This window comes from Acinonyx jubatus, chromosome D3 (assembly GCF_027475565.1).
Source record: "Acinonyx jubatus isolate Ajub_Pintada_27869175 chromosome D3, VMU_Ajub_asm_v1.0, whole genome shotgun sequence".
Classification (NCBI taxonomy): domain Eukaryota; kingdom Metazoa; phylum Chordata; class Mammalia; order Carnivora; family Felidae; genus Acinonyx; species Acinonyx jubatus.
The window spans coordinates 82,297,087-82,318,017 of NC_069392.1; the positions used below are offsets into that span (position 1 = coordinate 82,297,087).

Genomic DNA, 20,931 nt, shown 5'->3' on the forward strand with positions numbered 1-20,931 from the left:
AGAGGGAGAGAGAGACCTGAAAAATGCCATTGGAAATAGGAACTTTCATGTGATCTTAGTGTTACAAAATTTTCAACTGAGTAAATTTAAATAGCAAATTGGTTTTATACAATAATTCATGAATTGACATCCCGCAAATAAAAAGGCTCTCCAAGAAGCTGTACCAAATGGAAGGGTTTTCTAGGCAGAAAGGTGAGAGAGACAAGGAAAGAATGGGTTGCCAACAAGGTCACCTTCCTATGGGGGACAGATGGGGTCTATCCAGTGGATTACCTCATTGATGTTGACCAAGTAACTCCAGACTGACCAGGTAAAGGTTACACTCCTGGGAGAGGCTGAAACTGCCTTAGGTTACAACTAAGTCTTGGTTTGTTGACATGGGCTTGGCACCAGTGTCTCCATTTTGGACCTGTGATCCCTTTTTTAATATTAGCAAACATAGATTGATGAATGGAACAGTGGAAGCTAAATGCCCACAAATTGAAAAGTGGAGTTGCAGGAGGTCGGAAAATGGAGCCAGAGCGTAAAGAAAATTGCTTTGTAAAACTTGGCCAGTAAAAGCTTTAGTTGAGAGGAAGGGGATCCATAGGAAAGAAATTTACTTTTGGAATGGAGGAGACAAGTGTGCGTCCGCCATGCTGATTGGAGAGAGCTAATGAAGAGGAAGAGGTCTGGAAACAGACAAGGAGGAATTGTTGGAGAAAATGCTGAGCACGAGCGTAAGTGGCTTGAAACTTTCTTATTCACATTTTCCAGTCTGCATGCCTGAGCAGGCTGTATTTTCCTACACTTCCACTATTTTAGTGTTCAGACGCAATCCTTCCTTCTTGAGAAAGTTTAAGTGGCTGTTTTCCTCTACCCTCACTTTCGGGGCTCAGGATATTTAAGGGAGAGTTTCAAGATCCAATTTCTCTTGAGGCTAGGCTTTCACACATGCTAATCCCAGGAGAGGAAAGCAAATTGTGGGCACATCTAGTTTTTGTTTTTCTGTATGACTTTATCAGAAGTTACTTTGTATCCTATCACTTTAATTTCTTCATCTTTATCTCATGCTTTAGAATTTAAACTACACGTCAAGGCAGGAGTGATTAAATACTACCTATTAGGGGCACCTGGGTGGCTCAGTTGGTTGAGAGTCTGCCTCTTGATTTCAGCTCAGGTCATGATCTCATGGTTCCTGAGACTGAGCCCCACGTCTGGCTCTGCACTGATATAGTGCAGAGCTTGCTTGGGATTCTCTCTTTCTCTCCCCCCCCTCTCTCTGCTTCTCTCTCTCTCAAAATAAATAGATAAACTTAAACAAGCCCACACATTATGTTGCCCCTTCCTCATATCTATTTATTACCTACCAGATTTAAGAATATTTGTCCAGAAGTGGCTACTTGGGTCAGCCACTGGTCACCACAAGTGGGAATTGGAGGGCGTGTGGGGAGTGTGGTTGAAGTACTTATTTCTTTGAATCATTTCTGTAGGGTTGTTGGGAGATAGCTAAATCTTTAGCCTGAAGATTGCAGTTTCTGAAGATGACTGTAAGTTTCTTTTACTAGTTACAGGGCACTGTGCTATTTATTCATTGTGAATTGTTTGCACTTTGGTCACTGTGCTCACACCTTATTTTTTTAGGTTTAGTCATTTATTTTGAGAGAGAGAGAGAGAGAGAGAGAGAATGTGTGTGTGCATGTGTATGCACGCACGCGCACGCACACACACACACACACACACACACACACAAATATGCATGACTGGGGAGGGGCAGAGAGGGAGAGAGTATCCCAAGCATGGTCTGCACTATCAGCACAGAGCCCAATGTGGAGCTCGAACCCACAAAACATGAAATCATGACCTGAGCCAAAATCAAGAGTTGGACGTTTAAATGACTGAGACACCCAGACAACCCCTCATACCTCATTTTTAAATACTGTCCTCAAATTACCTAATTTTAAGTTTTGCCATGTTGGGAAATCATCAGATAAAGTTGAGAGCTCAATTTCAAGAAAAAACATTTTAGAAAATTAACAGATCATCTTCATAAATCGTGATTCTTGCTTATTTATTTAATAAATATTTATGGACAAACTGCCATATGTCAAGAACCATTCTGAGTGCAAGATGTACATTATCGAACCAAAATAAAATAGGATGTTTGCTGTCATGTAACTTCCGTCATAGCTTTTGGTAGCACTTGGCCGGAAACCTAGCGGTATCATCAAGATTTAAACATTATTCTTTTTATACATAAACTCAATAGGATACTGAATTTATTCTTTTTATTTTATGGATAACACGTTCTAAATCTCTTACCAGCTAAACTTCTCTTCTAAGGGTTATTATTTAATACCATGAACAAGTTAGGATATAGTAATTGCTATAGCAAGTAGACCCAAAACTACATAATATCTAAAATATAATAATTTTTTTTCTCAGACAGCAGTGCTATGCAGTAAACAGAGCAACAGGGCATCCCTAGGCCGTGTGCTCTATTTCCACTCCTGGCTTCCAAGTTTACTCTGGAAGTTGTCTTCAGTCCAGCCAGCCAGAAAGACAAAGGAACCCTGAGGGAGTTTCTGTGGGCCGTTCAGGGAAGTAGCATATAACACTTCTGCTGTGACAGACAACTACTCAGTCACATGGTCACTGCTAACCTCAGGGGAAACTAGAAAGTGAAGTCTAACTGTGTATCCGGGAAAGAGAAGAGACTTTGGATTCCTGTGATCTAGGAGTCTCTATTGTATCACAGATTGCATAAAGACACATGCACACACACACACACACACTTTATATATGCATGTGAAAAGATATATATATATGCAATATTTGTATTTATGTTTTATGGAATAATTTCCATTATATGTAATATGGCTGATATAAGTAACCAGAAAATGATGGAAGTACTTCAATTTCTCTTATGATTTATCTGTTTAAGAACACTGTGCTCTAGAATGTGATTAACCAAAACTACTAATGAAACTATAAGTAATTCACATGTATATCTAGCTCTTGGAAGTGTGGGAAGGTTTATTGACATTTATGCTTTGAGTACAACTCAGAGCATAAGAATGGTAATGCCATATACCTTGAGTCTCCTTAAACAGGTTTTGTTTTTGTTTTTGGAAGTCAACTTTATATTTTGGGTAAATGTATTATGGTCAGACTCACCTGATCTGATTGGAAAGAATAGAAATTTCTTCAAATACAGACACTTTTTGTGATAACGCGTCAGAGAAGTGAATAAGCACTCGACACAACCTTGTAATCAAGCCTCCTACAGACCTGCGAGGTCTTACAGAATATGGATCAGGACCCTGTTATTTCCTCAGGGGCAAGCCTTCATAGCACCTTAATGTGCAGGAGTAAAAATTGAAATATTTAATCATCAGTAAGGCACAATCCTCAATCCATCAGAATAAAGGTTCCTTGCACTTTAGTTTCTGGATATAGGAGAGTGGCCAAGGTAGCTGGTGGCCAGGAATGGATGCATAGGAACCTTTGAGAAGCAGCTATTTGCCAATTATTTTCAACGTATTTCAATGCTTAAAAGAGAGAGTGGCCATACCAGTGTGTGTCAGCCGAATAGCAGCCCTGGATTACTCACTTAGCTACTTTTGTCATGTGGCTTTTCTGTTTCTCTTCTCTGCTTACATCTGATAACACTTCCAGTGACTTCTTACTTTGCTTTCCCTACTTCAGGACATTTTGTGCTCACAGCTTCTCACAGACAGGTTTGTCTGTGCTGACAGTGCAGAGCCCAACGTGGGGCTCAAACCCATGAACAGATCATGACCTGAGCCAAATTCGGTCGCTTAATGGACTGAGGCACCCAAGTGCCCCCTATGGGTTTTCTTTATATCCTATATTTGTGTGTCTGTGTGTTTTGTGTCCAAACTCCTTGAAGAAGATCAGACTGGTCTAATGAGTCACAATCAAAATAGGGCATGTTCTTTGGCAAGACTTCATATCACCGATTTAGGCTAATGACGACTGCCCTTTTTTTTAAGGACCAATTCCAGTCTACTTTGACCCAAGCATCCAGGTCACATGATTCAGAGGACAGCATCCTATGTGAAAATAATCCCTGATGGCCACTCTTTTTGGAGGGGATTCTGAACATAGTATGCGTGACAAGTATCAGGGTTCATCTGAGATCAAACTTGGTGCAGTGTTCTACAGAGCAGCTCAGATTCCCAAAATCCTCATACTGTTACAATAGAATTTAGTATTTTCATTGTGAGAAATCAGCTAGAAAAAGAAAACAATATTCAGGGATATCAGCAAAACACCATTTTATTAAGCATCCTCTAATTCCATTTCCTAAACTATTACCACAACCATCTCTAGGCAGTAATGACTCTGGAGAGAAAGAAAAATAAAAACAAAAACAAAAACAGGAATGTCACCTTCATATTAGTAGGCATGAAACGCTGTTCACCATGTTAATATTAAATATTCATCTGGGAACCAGCTGAAAAAAAACAAATTTACTATGAATATGACCAATCATCACTGCTTTTCATCTTGTCTACGATATCCAACATCGTTGGAAAGCTAACAGACAAAAGGCATTAAAACAAACCCCAAAGGATCAGTGAAATCAATTTATCGTTTATGGCTTCATGCCTACATTTTCTGACTATCGCTGATGGGACAATTACACTCTAATGACCTTCCACTAAGTGGAAGCCAAAAATATAATTCAGTTTCATATAAATTAAAACAAATGAAATGGCTTTCAATTTAGCAGTGTTGACATCTCTTTTCAGAGAGCCATCTTTATAGTAAAAACATTAAGACCATGCGGGGTAAGAAGTACACTCAAACATATCATCTGTCAGATTGCAAGAGGCATAAATTACAAATAGAGGGGTCCAGGTAAGACTCACTTGGGAAAAAACTCTATCTTGAAGACGAGAGTTATTAAGACATACTTTTTGTTACTAATTTGCATTGTGTCTAAAAATATACTTCTTTAAACTAATTTAATGATATATATACATCTATATAATTATATTTTCCCCTTTGAAAATATATTTGTATTTTGGCGGTGCCTGGGTAGCTCAGTCAGTTAAGCATCTGACTTCAGCTCAGGTCATGATCTCACAGTTCATGAGTTCATGCCCCACATCTGGCTCTGTGCTGACAGCTCAACGCCTGGAGCCTGCTTCAGATTCTATGTCTTCCCCTCTCTCTGCCCTCCCCCATTCATGCTCTGTCTCTCCATCTATTAAAACTGAATAAATGTTAAAAAAAATTAAAAAAACATATTTCTATTCCTATCATAACTATAAATAAATGAATATTTATATAAAGTTTTTATAACTATACGTCTAAATTATATCAGTGATTTTTTTTTAGGTTTTTTTTTAATGTTTATTTTTGAGAGTGAGAGAGAGAGAGACAGAACATGAGTAGGGGAGGGGCAGAGGGAGAGGGAGACACAGAATGTGAAGCAGGATCCAGGCTCTGAGCTGTGAGTACAGAGCCCTACACGGGGCTTGAACTCAAAAACCGCGAGAGCCGTTTGGGCTTTCAACCAACTGAGCCACACAGGTGCCCCTATCAGTGGTCTTAAGAAATGATGGTTCATCATTTTCGAGAAAGACATTATCATCTTGATAGTATTTGCAGGAACTCAAAAACCTCTGAATGATACCTAAGTTATATGAGGAAGAGCAATTTTTTTTTACCAGATTTTTACTATCTAACATGAGATAATGAGGCTTCTATTCTTTACCTAATGCTAACTCTATTTATTTAAATATTCTTTATGGTTTTTTGTCAGGTATTTGTCAGTTTCTTTCACTTTTCTTATAAAATTCTCATTTGGTTTCTCAGATTCCAGTCTGATTCTCTACTTGTAGCTTCTCTAACAGCTTTCTTTCCTTCTAAGTCTTAACTTTCTTTTCATGCTGATCACAGATCACATTGCCCCAGTGTTTCAGGTCTTTGTTTCTTATTTTTGTGTAAAGAAAATTGTATATTATAGAAGAGAAATTTAATCAGCAATTTGCCTCCATGGATTTCTCCCGTTTTCTTCCTTCCTTCCTTCCTTCCTTCCTTCCTTCCTTCCTTCCTTCCTTCCTTCCTTCCTTTCCCTTTCTTTCTTTCTTTCTTTCTTTCTTTCTTTCTTTCTTTCTTTCTTTCTCTCTTTCTTTTAACAAAATCGGCACATATTTTTCCTTCTAAGTTTCTGGATATCTGCTTTATACTCTACTCTACTCTACTCTACTTTTTAATGCTATCTCTGTCAAACTTAATTATGAAATGGATTCACTTCAAGTCAAATCTGTGCGTGCTTAAAATAAAACTTTTGTGTGTGTGTGCTCATAAACGTAATCTCATCTGGTAACGACAAAAATACAGAATGCAAGTTGCCTAGTGGAAATGTCATCAACATTTTAAATAACTTACATATTCTCTATGTTTTCATTCACACATGTGGGCTACAGAAGCCTGAATGGAAAAGCATTATTATTGACTCTTTAAAAATATTGGTGAAGTAACACATAGCTAAGAAGACCAAGGCAAAGTGAAGTTGATATATTATCAAAGCAGGGCCTCAGTGTCTGTAAGCAAAAACAGTGAGAGAGAAAACTATGTTCAATGTCATGTTTACCCTTGGCCATTTCCACAGGTCAATAATTTCATCATGTGTGAACAGATGGAATGGGCATATTGTCACAAGAAAACAGGGTGCACCACGACCAATGATACCCTAATTTCTTAAGAAATTTTTCATCCTAATAATAAAAAAAAGTAAAACCTGGAATGCTCTTTCCTGAGAATTTTTGTATGCTTCCTTTTTTGTAATACCTACTTAATAAAGGCATCCTCTCAGTGCCCCAAATAAGAAGGAAAAGGTTGGAAAATATTAATCTTTTTTAAAATGTTTATTTATTTAAGTTTTTGAGAGACAGAGCATGCTTAAGCCAGGGAGGGGCAGAGAGAGAAGGGGACACAAGATCAGAGGCAGGCTCTGTACTGTCAGCACAGAGCCCGACGCAGGGCTCAAACTCACAAACCTTGAGATCATGACCTGAACCAAAGTCAGATGCTTAACAGACTGAGCCACCACGGTGCCTCTAAAAATATTAATCTTCCTAGAAATAAAAGACAGAAGCTAATCCATGAGAGGAAGAGTAGTGGTGACCAGGCTTTGCCCAAAAGGCTGGAAACTGGCAAATCATTTTTGTTACTATTCAACAGTTGGGAGGGAGGTAGCTGAGAGAAGAGAAGGAATTCTCAGGCCTTTTATATAGTTCCAAGAGATGTCCAATCAGTAAAAAAGATGGTCATTTTACTCAATTGTTTATTTTTGTACCTAACATTACCTAATTGTTACTGATATTATCAAGGGTAGAAAAATACGGGCTCTATGGAACATTCCCTCTGGCTCATATCTGCAACCTGGACTTCTGAAGCTTTCTTTTCTTACTTTAAAAATAGAATTAAAAAACTAGTAATTAATTTGGGATTTGTCAAGGAGAAGCTGAGTCTCCCCTGATAGTCACACCAGATTCTCCTGAAACATATGAAAAAGTAGTATTTTTGAACGATATACACATATTAAATAAACTCTCTGTAGTCTTCAAATACATTGAGTAAATTAAATAACTTAACATGGAGGCAACGTTCTAACTTTGAAAGATATATATATTTCATATTTTAATTTTATCATATGTGTATATTATTTCTACATATTTCTATCCTAGGTACATTCATATTATATATATTTATTGTGTGTTTTTTATAAATAATTTCAAAAGACAAAAATACTCTCATTTCACGATCAAATCTACAGGATTATTTTTATTCTCTTCCTTTCTTTGTGCAATAGAACGTGACCTGATCTTACCAATGTTTTATCTGCTACCTTGACCTCCCTTTGGTGTCTTAAATAAACCGAACTTTCTCATCTTCATCCAAATTTTTAAACGTGCAGTTTCTCCTTAAAAATCATTTTTTTACATTCTTTATCTCATTTCTACTCAATTCCATGTCTTATCACACATTTCACTCAATGGGACCTGCCCTCACTTTCATCTGCATTAGGTTCTTCCAGTAAGAGCATCTATTGTCTTCTAAAATTTCACTTCACGATATTCATGAACACTTTTTTTCTTTTCCTAATTGCCTAAATGTATGGATATCTTAAAAAAATCTACAGTTTCCCCTATTTTATTGTTCATAAGGGTGCAATCTCAGCAAGTGATTCAGAACCTTGGTTTATGGTTGGAGGTTAGTGATCAAATAATGCATTCCTAAATAAATACACGAAGGGATATGTTTATGGCAATTATTCTTATATAACCCAATAGTTATTTTAACACTAGTTTTATAATATCATTTTTAAACAGTTAAATAAGATGGATGTCCATGGAAAAGATGAAACTAGAATACGTCAGAAATGTAATATCCCAGGGCATTTTTTTTTCATATGAACGTCAGCAATACCTTTCTTCTTAATATCTCTATTGTTATTGTGTATTGTTATAAAATAAAAGTAGTAAAGAACAAATAAAATATTAGAATATGTTTAGCCTGTGCTCAACATTAAAAGTTTTTCTTTTCTACAATCTTTCATACTGTCATTAGTGAGGTAGTTCTTCAACAGTCATCAAAATCTTTTTTTTAATTTTTTTTTACATTTATTTATTTTTGATAGGTAGAGAGAGACAGAGCAGAAGTGGGGAAGGGGCAGAGAGAGAGGGAGACACAGGATCCAAAGCAGGCTCCAGGCTCAGAGCTGTCAGCACAGAGCCCTACACCGGGCCCGAACTCACAAACCGCAAGATCATGACCTGAGCCGAAGTCGGAGGCTCAACCGACTGAGCCACCCAGGTGCCCCAGCATTCATCAAAATCATAATCATTGTTGTGATCTATTGTTAGAACACAGAGAGTCCCTAAAACATGAAGGTGTCACACAAAACTGCTTTCTTTTCTACTAGAATTTTTACTTTCAGATTTTTATGTTCTATATTCAATACTGATCCTTCAATGCCTTTGATGGCTTCCTAATTATATATCAAAATTTACATTGTGAAAAATTATAATGTATGATTATGCCCTGGAGCTCCCTGAACTTAGAGTCGCTTACAGTCACTTAGATTCACAGGCTCTTGGCGCCTTGCCTCAGGGCCTAGCCAGGTGCCAGGGAAGGGATTCTGGCCCAAGGCTCTGAAGGGGTGGGACCTGCTGAAGCCAGAATGGGATGAAATACGCATGAACCAGCTGTAAAGCTACAGCCTTCCAGGGGCCCCTAGGTAGTGGATATGGACTTTTGGCACAGAGCTCTGGGGCCCCGATCTGACATCTGTCAAGGTCTAAGGCTGCAGTAATCTGAGTGCTACGTTTCATTGCAAATCCAAGGGGGCCAGTTTTCCTTCCAGCATCTGTGAGGTATCTAGAACTTTCCCAGGAGACTATGTTGCCAGGTCTTGGAGCCTTTCCCTGCAGAACAGCCCTAGGGCACTATTCTCTCTTTCTGTCCTAGCTCAACTGCTGGCACCCTCGGATGAGAGAGCTGGCCCATCCACCTAAGCCCCCACATCAGGAAATGTTCTTCTCTTTTGAACACCACAGGAGATGCCTGTGGGCCAGGACCAGGGCCTGGTCTGGGTGGGTGTTGTGTGGGGTTTCCCAGGAAGGTAAATGGGGTACAGTTAGAGCCCATCAGAGGCTTAGGGTATATGAAGAGTGAGTGCAGATCCTAATGGTAAACAGGGGAGCAGAGGCTGAGCTGGAAAACTCTGAGCATCAGGGGTGGCTCAGTGAATGGCTGAATCAGGCCCAGGCACTGGCCAATCACTTTCTCCAGAGGAAGGTCTATCTCGTGAAATCTCGGTTCTCCAATGGGAGACAGAGTCGTCCTGGAATGAGAAACACCTGGGTACCCCAGGTGCTAGAGGCTCCTCAACTCACACTTGTCTGCAAGGACAGGCTCACATCACTTGTCAAGCAATCCCCAATGGCCAGAGCTCTATGTATGAGATAAAATTAAAACACACAGTATGTTTTCATCTATGATAACAGAGAATGCACGTTTCATATTTGGTAATTTCAGGATGAGATAATATTGCATTACAGATTGCATTACTTCATTTCTTCTTTCATAAATGACATACATGCTTATTGAGTTCCTTCTATATAGTAGATCTTGGGAACACGCTGAGAGGAATTCCTGCCCTTAGGGATTGCAGTACATTCTTAAAGGAAGATCATAGATTGACACCTTGTGGAAAGAAACTTGGCAGTGTATATCACGAACTTCAGAAGTGGTGGCCAGGAATTCCATTTGCAACACTATAGCCTATGAAAGCATGTGACAAGTGATCTAAATATGTTGATTATATCTTTACATAGGAGAAGAGCTTTGGAAAGAAAAGGGATTAAATTCTCTGTAAGAGAATGGATTAAAGACATTTGGATCTAAATCAAAACAACCACAGCAATTAATGGGCTGCAGACCAGGCCATACCCACCACGAGAATTATTATGTGGACATTATAATGTTTATGGGAAACGTTAGTGTTGTAGGAAAGTGCTTATGAAATGAAGTAAATATATATGTGATGTAGGATTAACACAATAAAAACTATAGGAAAAGTACTGGAAAGAAACACAGCAAGATGGCTTTTTTTTTTTTTAAGTTTATTTATTTTGAGAGAGAAAGAGCAGGGGAGGAGCAGAGAGAGAGGGAGAGAGAGAGGATACCAACAGACTCCACACTGCCAGCACAGAGTTTGAGGTGGGGCTCAAACTCAAAAAACCACGAGATCATGACCTGAGCCAAATTGAGTCCAACGCTTAACCAATTGAGCCACCCAGGTGCCCCAACAAGACAACTTCTGATGTTACAGAAGTCCTTACTTCTAAAAGCAATATATCTTGATTTAATTTTCTTCTAGGAGAATAAGTAGCATTTATTTATGTTTTATATTAAACGTCTCTGTTTTAAATACTCAGCTTTCTTTTTTCATTTATAAAATAGGAACAAGGCCAAGACAAATAAGTCAATTCATCAATAACTACTATCAATTGTCCATTTTGTATGATGCACAGTGTAGAATAAAGAATTAGTATAGTTTGATATGGTTTTTACTTTTATGAAATATTTATAAACAGAAACCCCATCCATCTTTATAGTAAGGTACTTGAAAATGGGCTTTTGTTGTAAATATATTTGCTCATTGTGTACCTAAAGTTAGCTTCAAGGAATATTAAAAGAATTTACAAGGACAGCATGAAATGTGATTTTTCTTAAAGAACTTTTTCTTTTTTGTTAAATAAAAAACACTGGTACACCGATTACTATAATTTTCATGTCAATCATAGTAATTTCATATTTATTGAATTTTTCATCCATTTATTTATTAGTTATAACAATTTATTCTTAAACATTGAAAGAATATGTTTAAACACACCAAACTAATGGAAATGTGTTAGAATTTTCTACCCGCTTTGTGTTTCCGTTTTTATATTTTACTGAAAGCCCCATCATCCTTTTATAGTTATCGAAATTGTATAAGACATGATTTATTATATATTCTCCACAAAATACACCCTAAAACTTGATTACAGAATACTTTACTTTTTGTTAATAAAAATTCCTACACTGAAAGAACCAGAATGCATTCTGGCCCCTGTAACTTCTAGATTTCCACAGTCTGAAGTATTAAATATCCCTAAAGACTCAGCCCAGCACCCATACAATGAGCTCCTGCTTGTGCCTTTCCAACACAACAGTTCGGCAGCTCTGTATCCACTGAGTCTGGCCATGGTACCATTTCAGCCACATGCCATATTGGTTCTGACTGGCTTTCTTAGCTAATTCCTCCCCATCATATCATTTTTCCACTTCTCCCTACAGTGGTATGACCACACAGTCTGCTGGGTTTTATTTTTGTTGGTAGAAAAATGCAGATGGTTAGACCTCTCCTTGTAAACTCTGATGGATACCAAAGTTTGAAGGTCATTGCTTTAACCCCACTCTGATTTAAGAAAATACAATTGTCAAAATGACTGCATTCTCCTTTTAGTGAAGGTAGGTCCATTTTTGTGTGCGGTTAAAACCCTACATTATTTCAAAGAATACATGATGACCAAGGAACGGGCCAGTAAAACACAATTTTTATAGAAGTATCTTTGTTTTTTTTTAATATTTGTTTGTATGCTGGTGTCCGAAATATTATTCAACAACAGATTTGATTATTGAAGCAATCATTACAGTAGTGAGTTTTGTCCCCAGGAATCAATGTAAGCATATAATAATTCAAAATTATAACACATTTATTTTTCAACAATGTATAGAGAGAAGAAAATTTAATATTCCATACATCAAAAATATTTCATGTACTAAAAATATTCTACATTTTAACTAAACCGACTAAAACCTATGCAAAAAATAGGTATTGAAGTTTAGTTACTGGAAATAAGAAAATCAAATGAAATAATGACTTAGAATAAAGCTTGGACCAGTATTTTTCCACTCTGTGTAGATAAACAGCAGTCACATAATTCTTACACCCTGTGACTTAGATGACTCTTTTATGATTTAAAAAAAAAATTAACATTTATTCAATTTTGAAAGACGAAGAGAGACAGAGCATGAGTAGGGGTGGGGCAGAGAGAAAGGGAGACACAGGATCTGAAGCAGGTTCCAGACTCTGAGCTGTCAGCCCAGAACCTGACACAGGGCTCGAACTCACAGACCGAGAGATCATGACCTGAGCTGAAGTCTAACCAACTGAGCCACCCAGGTGCCCCTGATTTTTTTTTAAATTAGTATCAACTTAAACAATTATAACACTGTTCAACAGTTATTTACTTGATGATACCAGCTAAAATGATGATTCTAAAAAATTGCAATGATAAATCAATATTTTATGACTTAAATTTAATTAATGTGATATAAAAATACTCATTAAATTTCTTTAATATGGTCACATTATTGTAATTTATTTTCTTGAAGCAGTTCCAAAATTAGTCCCCCAGAGTACTAATGTAACTATATTTAAGTTACTTTTACATAACTATAAAATAAACCTAAAATTGTAAAGATTAAAAGATACATAGAAAAGGGTAACACAAGAAAATTAAACCAACCAATACATGCATAACTATCAAGTTATTTTTCCATTATGGTTTATCAATGGAAGTGTATTAACCCACAAATAATACATATGTTAATATAACTATTTTTCACATCGTATTCCATCATATTAAACATACACAAATATTTATTAGTGCTTAACTATAATCATTTTTGTATTTCTATCTAGAAATAACAGTAAATAATAGAATAATAAAAGAAACTTTATTATTATTATTATTTATTTATTTGGCAAACTTAATCTTTTTTTTTTTTTTCATTTTTTTCTACTGGTCCTTGGAAATAATTTAACAGTTAGCATGTGAACAAGTGTAACTCTTCATGTCCTAATTTTAATGTTTTTATGAACCATAGCTGAGATAGTTCATAACAAGATAGAATTTGAACTACTACAATTAGTGATGCTGTTGTGTGTTTGTATCAACTTCGAACATAACGAGTACACACACTTAAAACACCCTAATTTCTATAATTTACTCACTATGTAACTTGTTATTCATGAAGTGGTTTAAACTCCTCTATAATTTATCATTTTATTCATTTTCCTCTTTTGATATAATAAAATCCATGAATTGCTCTATGCTAATGCAGTTCAAGTTTCTCTGTTTGTACTACACATAACAGTCACTATCTTAAATGGTTTATCTTCATTTTGATGTGATTTATAGAATCTTAAAGAAATTCTTCATTGTACAGTTATACATTCTACATTCTACAGGATTCCAGTCCCTCTACTAACTCTTAATTTCTATCTCTTAAGTTATGAACTCAACTACTCACTTTACAGATACAAAGCCCAAATTTATGTTCTTATGAATTGCTTTTCTTTCAAAGACTTCTGCTCAGGAAATTTAGTGAGTAGGATGTGATTCAGATAATAAAGTATAAGGGTTACTGAAGGGAAATATATATGTTCTGCTTTGCTTCTGGTGTAATTATTTAAAAAAAAATTGTTGCTGTTTTTGTTGTTAGTGTTTATTTTTGAGAGAAGGAGAGACAAAGCACAAACAAGGAAGGGGCAGAGAGAGGGAGACACAGAATCTGAAGCAGGCTCCAGGCTCTGAGCTGTCAGCACAGAGCCCAACACAGGGCTCAAACCCATGAACCATGAGATCATGACCTGAGCCGAAGTCAGATGCTTAACCGACTGAGCCACGCAGGTGCCCCAGCTTCCAAAGTAATCCTTGATAAACACACCCATATTTTGTGTTTGTGTGATAAATACACTTACCTGGATGGAATGATAGATGATGAGAAGGAGGAGGAAGAAGACGATAGACAGATGAATACAGGCAAAGATATTCTGGAGTGTAATCTTGTCAAATATTTTTCAAAATTCTACATCTATCATGTAATTTCATTACATTTTTATTTTTCTTTTAGCCACATGCACAGGTACTACCTCAAATAGATACAAAAGAGGAGTGGAACATGATATCCCCTTACATTATTATTCTAATATGTGGAGACTAAAGGTATAAGCTATCACAATTCCTGATTAATGTAAAATATTTAACATTGATGACACTATATCTTTTGTATTAGGTAGTAATTTGTTCAGTCTATATTTTCCAACACAAGTAATTAGTTTTTCTGAAAGTACAGCTATAAAAAAAATGTATGGGCATTTGTTTAAATTGTAATTAACTTTTTAAAATCCTATGAAAGCCTGGGGCATTTGGGTGGTTTAGTGGGCTAAGCGACCAACTCTTGATTTCAGCTCAGGTCATAATCTCACGGTTCAGAAGATCCATCTCTGCGTTCGGCTTTGCTCTGTGTGGAGCCTGCTTGGGATTATCTTCCTCCCTCTCTCTGCTCCTTCCTCTCCCACCCCTTCAAAATAAATAAGTAAACATTTAAAAAATAAAACACTTTTAAAATCCTATGAAAACCTAAAACTACAAACAGGAATGAAAAAACCACGTATTTTAATAAGTTAAGGAATGTAGAGAATGTTAAAAGTTAAAAAAAGAAAGATTTTATAAAAATAATAACTTTTAAAAGAACAATGTTTAGGGGCACCTGCTGACTCAGTCAGCTGAGCATCCACTTCTTGATTTCGGCTCAGGCATGATCTCAACAGTTTGTGGGTTAGAGCCCCGCATCAGGCTCTGTGCTGACAGTGTGGAGCCTGCTTGGAGTTTTCTCTCTCCCTCTCTCTGCCCCCCCACCCCCGCTCACACTCTTTCTCTCTCTCAAAATAAATAAATAGTTTATTTTTAATTTTTTTTAACATTTATGTATTTTTGAGACAGATTTGTGTCTGACAGCACAGAGCCTGATGCGGGGCTCGAACCCACAGACCGTGAGATCATGACCTGAGCTGAAGTCGGACGCTCAACCGACTGAGCCACCCAGGTGCCCCAAAATAAATAAATAGTTTTAAAAAAAGAAAAGAATAATGTTTAAATAAGGTTAATCAAACTTTACACATCGATTTCAGTATTAAAAATCAGAAGGAAATTATTTTCTTTCGTGAATTAAACTGAATTACACCATACTTTTTTTTAATCATTCAGTGAATTATATTAGTCTTCTGGTGGATGTTATACATTCCCTTCTATATTTTGTTGAAAGAACAGTCCTACATTACTTTATTGAATAACATAGAACCTGCTGCTTCTTTACCTAGAGTTCTAATTTTCAAAATATTAGCAAGTCTTTGATTTTCAATTATTTTCTACTTATTATTCCTCTATTAAAATGACACCTATCTATCTATCTATCTATCATCTATCTATCATCTATCTACCTATCATATCTATCTGTCCTCTATCCGTATACATACATGTGAATATACACTGAGATATTTTTGAGGTTAAATATAGGGAATATCAAATTCATTATATTTGGGGAACCGTTACTATATTTTAATAAGTAGTCTCAATGTATGAAAGTTTTAGATATAAGGTATCATGATAACTTTGTGGTTTGTGGATTTAAACATATATGACATTTAATTAACTGCATTTTGAATTTTGGGTCAGAGTTAATTTAGGGAGTGAAATTGTAGGAGACAGCTCAGGAAATCATTTAATTGAAAACCAATTTTTTTCCCTTTGTATATTGAATTTTATACACTGAATACAGTTTTGAGTTAGACTTACTATTTTACTAAGTAGCAAAACAATGAATTAACTCATACTCTATTTTTTATACTCTTACTAATCAAAAGTCTTAGAAATACATGATATAGTATAGGTTTTATATAATATTAACTTTTATATAATATTTTAATATTTATATTTATATATATTTAATGTTATATTTTATATAGATACAATATTAATTTTGCTTAGGAGGGATTCTAAACTCCAGGTAATCGTGCTGAAGAAATCTTTTTGGATGATGTTATTTACATCTTGTATGGATTCTTCTCAGACTTATGTAGAAGGGTAGTGTAATTATCCCATTCTCTTCTAAATGGAGATAGTTTAACCAAAGGCTTATAAAAGTTATATTAATTGCAAAGCATCCAGCTTTAATGACTACTACTCATTAGATCGTTGAAAATGCTAACAGAAATTAAGATTTTCAAAAATCAGTATTTATGTGATATAAAAAGTATTTAAAATCTTTCTGGATATATGTTTAATAATACTTAGAAATGAGATGAGTTTCTGGAGGGCTATTTTGTTATTGAGAGCATACTGAATAACGGCTATTAGAATATCCTGCTGCTTGTGAGATATTTTTCACTACGTCTCATTCACTGCTATCTGTGTTAATTATACTTTGTAGAAACCTAATCAAGCTTTTCCCTTAGCTGAACAAACCGCTTCGACGGGACTGCATTTTTCCTTCTGAATAGTTTCCTATCCTTCCAAGGCTGCAAATGATCTTTAAACTTCAAGTAGGGTTTTTGCAGGAAGGTCCATCTGTATCGATTTAGCCTGATCTTGTAGAAGGTTCTCTTGTTTACGAAAGAGGGTTCCTAAATTAGTAGAGATAGAGCTCAAGCATTCTGTAAACTCTCCGTAACATGTTTTTTAAGCGAAATAAAGTCTGTGTAGTATGTTACAGGGAAAAATCTATTTGATCCAACTGTGTTTTCATTTCCTTATACCAACCGGATCTAATCAGGAATTTTGTTCCTCAGACATCTGTCAGACTACAGTCAATACAAATTCACCTACTCTGGACTCAAATAAAAAAATCTGGGGGCGCCTGAGTGGCTCAGTCAGTTAAGCGTCCGACTTCGGCTCAGGTCATGATCTCATGGTTCATGAGTTCCAGCCCCGCATGGGGCTCTGTGCTGACAGCCTGGAGCCTGGAGCCTGGTTGGGATTCTGTGTCTCTCTCTCTCTGCTCCTCTCCTGCTCATGCTCTGTCACTGTCTCAAAAATAAATAGACATTATAATTTTTTTTTAAAATTCTGTATGATTTTTTCCTCTGTAGCGAGTTTGTGCTCAAAGACAATCTAAAGAGTCTAACATTATTAACACATTGTTTTCTCTGAATACAGTCCTGTTCCCCTAAGACCTCTTCTTCATGCCCAGTAGCAACAAGTATTTAGTATGGGAATTGTCATTTCTTCTATATCTAGTTTGTTTTGCTGTAATAAATCCAGGAATGATGCTTTAGAAATAATATTTGACTTACGTCATTACATTAAAATGTGTTGAAGGGGTGCCTGGGTGACTCGGTTGGGCGACCGACTTCGGCTCGGGTCATGATCTCACGGTTTGTGGGTTCGAGCCCACGTCGGGCTCTGTGCCAACAGCTCGGAGCCTGGAGCCTGCTTCAGATTCTGTGTCTCCCCTCTCTCTACCCCTCCCCTCCTCATGCTCTGTGTCTCTCTGTCTCTCAATAATAAATAAACGTTAAAAACAATTTAAAATGTGTTGAAGAAGCGTTTTGTGGATTTCATAAAAATGTATCATTCTGCCATTGCTGCTGTTATCCATTGTTACCCTTGGGTTACACACAAGCACTTGCTTACTCTCTTGTTCTTGTTCATCAGTTTGCTAAGTATCATTTTTTTTTTACATTTTTAAATATCTATTTTTGAGAGAGAAAGCATGAGAGGGGGAGGGGCAGAGAGAAAGAGACACACAAGAGACAGAGACAGAATCTCTCTTTAACTTCACAAACGGTATCTCGGAACGGAAAGCCCACAGCCAGTTCTGGATATTGAGACCTGACTGGGCACTCAGGCTTACTCTCTGATGCAGAGCCCCACCTCTGTGTGTCTGTCCAAAGCGTGAGTCATAGAAACCGTCTGAAAGCTGGCGAGCTCACTCGGCTTGGAAAATGATGAAATATTCCACCCTGACTCATTTAGGTCACAATGCAATTCTCGTTTACCATGTTAATTGGAGAGTTTCCGAATCCTTGTAGAAGAATGCACAGCCCATGACCTGAGTGATGTATGGCATCTGTGGAGTGCAAAAATATTTTATACCTGAAAACTGGAGTGGTAGTTGGGGTTCCCGTGGCACAGAAATCACCAGAAACAAGTTGTTCGAAGAGTAAACCTTTCACCGTGTTTATGAAAGTGTGGTCAGGGTTTTATTCTCCCGAGGGATAAAATGTTTCTTCCATCCTGCAGTAGGGCAATTTCATATAATTTATATGACACCACTTAGAGGAAGCAGACAATACATTTCGAGACCGAGAATTCAGGAGATGGGGATATTTGGAAGTACTTGGAGCAGAACATGAAAGTTGGAAAAGGAATGATGAGTCTTCTGAAGATGATTTGCAATGTATTTTTTTTTCCTTTCCATTCTTATGAATAAGAATTTGTTACAGGAAGCTTACTCATAGCTATGTGAAACCGAAGACAGCGTGAAAACCCCTGAAAACTCACACAGTATGGTTTTAGGGGGAGCTGAAGGCGAAATATACTGCTGAATGTGAAGTAAACCACAGGACAAAGCTCCTACATCAGATCAGAAAAGAGTGGCAAAGAATTCCTCGTCTTCACATTGAACATAACTGACACAAATAAAAGTTTTGCTGTTAGGAATTCTATTTCTAAAATCAGTTTGCTATCCAACGTATTTCCTGTCTGTGAATCAAACATACCTATGATATAACAAAAGTTCTTTTTCACTGAAAGACAGAACATTACATATCAATGTTCAAAGTGAATAATGGTTATGATGTGACCAAATCAGTTAACATGAGGGTAACTGACAGCAGAAATATCTGAAAAGAAATTTGAAGAATAAGTCTTCAATAAAACTTTTCATATTTTTTTAAAAATTTTTAAATATTTATCTATTTTTGAGAGAGAGGGAGAGAAAAAGACAGAGACAGAGCATGAGTGGGGGAAGGACCAGAGAGATAAGGGCAGGCTCCGGGCTCTGAGCTGTCAGCACAGAGCCCGACATGGGATTCGAACTCATGAACCGTGAGATCATGACCTGAGCCAAAGTCAGATGCTCAACCAACTGAGCCACCCAGGAACCCCAAAACTTTTTCATATGTTTTGAAAATTCTGTTTCAGTGTTTACTGGACAGAAACTATTTCTTTGTGTTTTGCTTGGTTTTTTTTTTTTTTTTTTTTTTTTTGGTTTCGGTACCTTTTTTTCTGTAGCTATCATTTACAATGTGAAACTTCAATTTTTTTTTCCTTATTTAGATTACGTAACATACAATGTAATGTTAGTTTCAGGTTTACAATATAGTGACTCTACATTTCCATACATCATCACAAGTGTACTCCTTAATCCCCGTCAACTCTTTAACCCACCCCTCACCCTCCACCCCTCTGGTAACCATCAGTTTGTTCTCTAGAGCTAAGAGTCTGTTTCTTTGTTTATTATTCTCTCTGTCTCTTTTTTTTTCTCCCATTTGCTCATTTGTTTTATTTATTAAATTCCAGATATGAATGAAATCATCCTAACCAAAGAGGTAAAAGACCTACACTTTGAGAATTATAAAACACAGACAAAAGGAATCAAAGAGGACAAAAAGAAATGGAGAAAACTCAATTCTTGACAATGAACAGTGATTTTCTATTACTAGTAGAATTCTTCCCATAAGTGAAGACAGTGTTGGTACAGTTTTCTCTTCAATACTGGTACAACTTTTCTCAGCCACTGGAAGATTATCCCTTGTGGTTATCTTTGAAATTTCCTCAATACTTTTTCCCCCATAGATTATCCCATTTTTATTTATTGATATCCTGGATGTTATCTCTTCTACTGGACTGTATCTTACCTCCATCTACTACTAAAGAACAAGAGGTAGCTTTTGAATTTCTCCAAATCCTCATGTTTAAATTATTTATTCCTGATGTTTCACTACTCCAATACTAATTATAATGTATAATGTGGATTTTACTTGCATACCGTCACATATTTAGAAGTCAGACGAAATAAAAACTTTTGACCTTGTGGAATATGATGGGGCTTAACTCAAAGGACTGGTTGAAAGTCTGTATAAGAAATGAATAAAAATACATATAAAACCACCAGAACTTCTCCCCCTCTCCACGTACACACACAGTGAACAAGAGTCATGCAACCATAGCTATTTTAACCCTGCTTGAAAGATTGCAGGATTATTTTGCAGAGAGAAGAAAGCCATGAGACTCAAAATTCACAGCAAAAGACCAGATAGAGATGAAATACTAAAAACAGACATCAAGGATGTAAAGTTAAAGTCAACACATTGAACGATGAGCCTCTCCACTCTCAATGCCTCCTATAGCTCCAAAAACCCTGATAGAAGATTGGAACATTCTGTCTATGAAAAATCAGCAGCCTGAGAGAAAAGACCTATCAGTAATTGGTATTTGGGATTCTCCAATGAACTGGTCAAGCCCATACCCTAAACAAGAATTGAAAAAGGACCCATAAGAAAATACATTA

The 20,931-nt window shown here is 36.6% G+C and overlaps 1 pseudogene; it reads left to right on the forward strand.

Moving 5' to 3' along the window:
* Positions 1-655: 655 nt before the first annotated feature.
* The window catches only part of LOC106985150 (importin subunit alpha-8-like), a 59,963-nt pseudogene continuing 39,687 nt past the window's right edge, over positions 656-20,931 (forward strand).